This window comes from Cololabis saira, chromosome 8 (assembly GCF_033807715.1).
Source record: "Cololabis saira isolate AMF1-May2022 chromosome 8, fColSai1.1, whole genome shotgun sequence".
In the NCBI taxonomy this organism is placed as follows: domain Eukaryota; kingdom Metazoa; phylum Chordata; class Actinopteri; order Beloniformes; family Belonidae; genus Cololabis; species Cololabis saira.
In genome coordinates, this window is record NC_084594.1 from 25,914,902 (window position 1) to 25,920,901 (window position 6,000).

At 39.5% G+C, this 6,000-nt stretch overlaps 1 protein-coding gene across 2 annotated transcripts in view; it reads right to left on the reverse strand.

Moving 5' to 3' along the window:
- atp2b2 (ATPase plasma membrane Ca2+ transporting 2) overlaps positions 1 to 2,955 on the reverse strand; it is a 124,687-nt gene extending 121,732 nt beyond the window's left edge. For both annotated transcript variants that reach the window (XM_061727421.1, XM_061727417.1), the window contains exon 1: positions 2,722 to 2,955. The gene's annotated coding sequence lies outside the window, so the exon portion shown is untranslated. The remainder of the gene's footprint in view (positions 1 to 2,721) is intronic.
- Positions 2,956 to 6,000: the final 3,045 nt, after the last annotated feature.

Consider the following 6,000-nt stretch of genomic DNA (forward strand, 5'->3'; position numbering starts at 1 on the left):
GCATAAACATTTAGGTAGCTCCTCACTCTGCTCAGTCCAGCACTATTCTTTTGGTGCACTGAGTGCGTGGGTTCATTGATTGTATCTCTCCCCTGGCACTTTAATGGTCGAGGTACACTCGTCTCTGAACCCAACATTAGCATGGTCAAGTTATTTCCTCTCAGGGGCTATTTCCACTGACCAATAAGGGATTTTTCCGTTCACTCCTTCAAACTTGTGTAAGAAAACCACAAGCTGGGTTTTTCCATTAAATCGTATACACTGTGTTGTAATACAAGGAGCTGGAAGCATCCGTGCTTTGACTGTAACACAAATGAGAGTTGTCAACATATTACCAGTACAGCTGTAAAACTCTTACTTGATTCCAGAGTATTTTTTTCCGTGTTTCCTCTCTCTTAACCTGAACAGTAACATACAGTATATGCTGCACACACCCAAACATGCTGTTTGCTTTTTAGCTCAATGAGGTACGAATCCTAATCACAGGAGTGAAGGTGGTTAAAAGGTGCTCATCTTATCATATACGAAATGCTCATCAAGACGTTAGTTACATAAATCAGCAAGCAGACATTATAGTTAGAGAATACAGATCAACGTGGGAGTGCTCCATCAGGCAGCATTTTCACCTGCAGTAAGAGACAAGAAAATGACTACAATCATGCACACACTCCACTGGAGGTAATTGGTGTCAAGAAAGCTTGACTTTCAGTCCACAAGAAGGTAGCAGTGCTCTTTTACTCCAATACTCCACACTTTAGCAACTCTGCAGTCCACCCCCATCCTATAGATGTATGCAGGGAGCACTTGGAGCTTCCACATTCCATATTGTACAATGCTTTTATCAAAGAAAGACTGGAGAAGAGGTGTAGGATAAGAGGATGAGATCACTGACATCCATCCATGTATCCATACCTGCTTTATTGTGTTCAGGATCTAAAAGGTAGACTGATGAATCAGTGGGCTGATTAATACGGCTGATTATTGGACAATTTTAGATTATCAGCACCAACCCACATAAGAGAATGTTTAGCCAGTTAACAGGCAGGTGCATCTGCAGTAAGTCTGCTGTTCCCACGTGACATTGCTGCTTGCATTTAAAGTATGTATTTATCATTTATCTGTATTTCATGACATGTTCAAATTAGAAAGCAAATTTGAGTATTTGTTTTTAATGGCATTCTATACTATCAGCTGTAGAAAAATCATTAAGTTTATCTAAGCTGCTGTCCAGCGACAGGCAGGATATATCCTGGACAAATTGCCCATCCATCCCAGAGTCACAGAGAACAAACAAACAACCAAACTTACACCCACTCCTAAGATCAATTCATAATTACTGGTTAACTTAGCACGCTTGTTTTTGGACGATAGGAGGAAGCTGGAAACAGGGGAGACAACATGCACAGACAAGGGAGGAGCAAGCAAGCTCCAAACAGAAAATGAAGACTTCTTACTATGATACGACAGTGCTAACCAGCACACTGCAGCTATCTATTATATTAATTCTAAATAAAATTCCGCCTACACGAGACGCTCCCTGCTGTGTACCCAATAATTTTAGTGTAAAAATGTGCTATTCCACTAGATTACAAAGCCTTTACACAGAATACACAGCCACATGGCGTCTCATTAAAAGCTGTAGTACAGCATGTGAGCTGTACAGAACATTGCACATGAATGAGGAACTGTGCTGCCAATCACAATAAAACTTTGTACAGGGCTTTATGCGAATGTTGCACAAATGTGTCACAAATAACTTGATAACTGACCAAGGAAACATATAAAGTGTCATCTTTTGGTCATTTAAGGGAGGCAATGGCCAACATTGGATTATTATTTAACAATTTAGTAATGAACTTTGTGTACAGCTCCAGGGTACACTTACAGTAAAACAACTATACACATATGTATGACTGGGAGAATAAGCTGGAAACACTCTCAGGAGACCTTCAAGTTCCTTCAAATTGTCCCAGGGTTTGCCACTGGTCTTCTCCCTCCAAATGTTCCCACCATCCTTTTATTTTTCTTTCCTAACATCTGCCCACTCTGTGCTTCCTTTTTACAGAAAGAGACACTCACTGTTGAACTTCCCATGTCTTTGTGTCTGCTTCCTCTGTCAAATGCAATCATAACTGTTTGTCAAGTTCAACCTCTTCCCTGATGAGTAGGAGAAACGTTGTTCCTACAGATGAGTGTCCACATAACTGTGGCATATTCCCATTTAAACACAATGCAGCTATGGCACAAAAAAAAAACAAGTAAATTGAAAACAAAAAAAAAGCAATTAACTGCGAGGAATAATATTTCCTTAGACCACAGATTGAAAGGACTATGATGGTTGTTTTTCATAGGGCTTAAAAAAATGCTTTCTAATTCAAATGTGACTACAGCATTGTAGTCTCAACAGTTCGGTTTAGACTCACAAAACAAAATAATTTGAGCCACTGTTCTCACAACTCTTGAACAAAAAGTAACAGACTAATATACTTGTCAACCACACTCTCGGTCAGTGTTAAATGTTGATTACTGAGCTCATTTCAAAGTCAATCAAATATTGAGGCATACAGGCAAGTATGAGACATTTGAAGAGGTGCTGCGGTATAAAAGTTGAAATACTACATGCCTCAATGTGGTTTAACTGCCTCTTAACTAATCCATTTGTGGCAAAACCAGACTCTAAAACTCAACAGAAATGCCATTGTTTTAAAAGGATTTACTTACAACATAGGAGAAGCCTGAGGAAAACAGAATGCTGCTGGTGCTTGGTACAGCTTTTCCAGATATCCCTTTTGGTGCTGATGATAGTTGTAGTTGCAGGGTTGCCCTGTCTTAGACTACATATAACATAGAGGGCTTGCAGCAAGAGCGCTAAACAGGCCGAACCAGGCTTTTCCACATGGCATGGTCAGTGTGTATGTAATAAGCGAAACCATGTTGGACGGCTGTAAAGCTGCAGAGCATGGGAAAGTATAAGAGCAAGAAGCTTCACACTAGGGCTCTGTTGCTAAAATAAATGAAGGGAGGGAGGGAGGGAGGCAGAGAGGGAGAGCTAAAAGAGAGGGAGGCAAGGAAGGAGAGAGCGAGTGTATATATATTTAGGACCTGCTAGCGTGACCCTTTGTAATGACAACACACACTGACACACACCTTGGTGAAAACTTTAAGACAATCTGGAGCAAGAAAAAAAACTAAAACTAAAAAGACAGTTATAAACAGTTTTATAGATTTATCTCCACAAGGATATTATGTATCCAGTCAGTGAATAAAGTAGAAAGATTTTAGCTGTCTTCAGTGGCCTTTCATGCATTCTTATTTAAATCATTTTTATATACACTTAACTGTTGTAATGGCTTACTGATGTATTGTTTGTATCTATTCACGGATTCATTTGTTTATTAGAAACATAAAGGGTGTCAAACCAAAATTAAACAAACATGAACTGGAAATGCCTTTTTAAGTGCATGTTTTATCTTTTTAAGTCAATCAACACTAAAATTAAGAGTAGTTCACACAATTAGCCTTCATTTCAACACATGTTTTTGCATTAAGTCTGAACTGAAAACTGAATTTTGCTTATTTGGAAATACATTCTTCAATAAAGTTAAAATGCTTCTTTGTTTGCAGGTTCTACTAATTCTCTCTATAAGGTCAACACAAAGTTTCTGGCCTTTAAACAAGGGGGCGCCGCTAGGAAAATTCAAGTCCCCTTGGGCAATTCCCCCTGAAGTATGTGTTTGCCCGTGCAAGAGTGTCATTTTTTTTTTTTTTTTTTACTTATGCACTGAGACTATTTTTTAACAACCTTACCACAATACAAGCACACTCACAAACACACAACTTTACACACATACACAAACAGAGCTTAAAATCTTAGCAAAAAAGGATGAGACATGAGCCAGAGTGGAGGTCTTCCCATGCCCCCCTGCCCTTTCTGTTGGACTTGGACATCTCCCACAGGCTGAGCTGTAAATAGAAAGTACCCCCAAAAACCATCACATGAGCACACACATACACAACATCTACATGTGCACATGCACACACAGACGCACACCCAATTGCACTAATATGTCGACTTACTCCAGCTCGTTACCATGCACCCAAACTGTCTCGTGCCAGAGGGAAATGTGCTTCTGCAACAGAGACGGAGCCACATCTTTCCCTCTGACTGCAGTCAGCGTCGCTGTACTCAGATGATTTGGCTCTATCTTGTATTTGATGAACAAAACATTTTGAACATAACCTGATACAGTAGGAGAACAGAGCAGTGGACTGAGACAGCAAAACTTCAAGCTCATAGAATATTTGTACCCATCAATTTCCAAACAGATACTAATAACAATGTTGGACGTATCAGTGAGGATATAACAGCCATACCACAGGATAGAAACAATATTTTATTGAACTATTGAGCAAATCACTTCAAAGAATGTCTAGTGCAAACATAAAGAAAAAAGCAGAATAAAATATTCTGAGGAACAGTTACTTGTTAGTAAATGTAGCCGATATACAGTCAATAGCCATTAGGCAGTGTGATATCTTGACATATGATTGAATCTGTGCATCCAAAAAGGACACCAAATGTGCTTACTTCATACATTATGCAAAGGCAAACAGGGGAACGTAGGCAGAACATGTTGCCCACAGGAGATGAAGAGGCAATGAAGAAAATATTTTCTTCTGCTCTAAATTTGGCTTCGAGTGCTCGAGCGGTACCTACTGTATCATTATGCATCAATGTACTGGGTGCCCTGCAGCAGCCAAACAGGCCTTTTTAATTTCCAAATGATAAAATAAGTAAATAACTGCCTCTTTACTGTGGGGTTATAGCAATAACTCTGTTTTATATTGCATTTGAAATTAAATGGGTACATGAAGAGATTGGCAACCTGTTGAGGGCAGAACCTGCCTCTTGAACAACAGCTGCAAGATGCTTCAGAAGTCATTGTAAAGTTTTGCAGATCGAACCAAGACTAACCTCATAAAAGACATTAAAAAAAAAACTGAAATCACAAAGATGTTGGGGTTTTTTTTGTCAAATGTGGCATCTATTATGAATCTCATGAAAAGGTTGAATAATTCAGGTGATGAGAGGAACACCTAAAACTGGAATAAAAAAAAGACAAGCAATATCAAACACTGTAAGCAGATATGGAATACCTTTCGACCAGCAAGAATCTCATTTCACAGCTTTAGTTGTATTTAGCAGCTCACCAAGCTGTAGTTCATCTCTAGTTCGTCTCCACACACTGAATATGATTCACCACAGCACGCAATGTGAACACACAGGTGCTAGATATGACTCCCAAAGCAACCTCCATTTCTTCGACATTAACATCCAAAGAGACATACTGAATTAGTGATAGTTTGACATGCATGCTCTGCTGTGTTTCAGGGCATCAGCTATTACACAAAGTGTGCAGCACTTGTCAATGTCACCGAGTGACTCTTCTTAGTGCAATGTTGTTTTCATCTGGACCCTACTGGACAGCATACTTCTGAGATCAAGGCTCTTTACACTTCCAGTCCTGCTGAACAAGTTTTATTTGATAACCTCACAACCGGCTACATAACACTGACTAAAAATTCCTTCGTATATTTCATTATTATTGGCATGCATCTGTCAGTGCCACATAAATTCTCAGAACCTAATCCCAGTTGGTATGGGGAGGATGAACGCTCTCCATGGATCATCTGCAAGCAGGACAGACAGGTGACGCTAACTCATGGAGATTACTGGAGATGACCTCTATCAGTACTGCAGTTACAAACGGGCAGTAAATTCTTCAACCTTGCACCCAACATCGCTTGAAGATTAAATATGCAATTAAAGAGAGAGAAAATAAACCGATGAGACCTATGAGAGCACGATCAACCAGAGGCCATTATTAAATCAATGGAAGAAAGGAACAGAAAAATAAGGCATTCTGCCATTTTGATGCCCCCATTTCCATACGCTTCACATCTTGAGTTTCAACAATTGTCAGTGTTACATATGCAGAT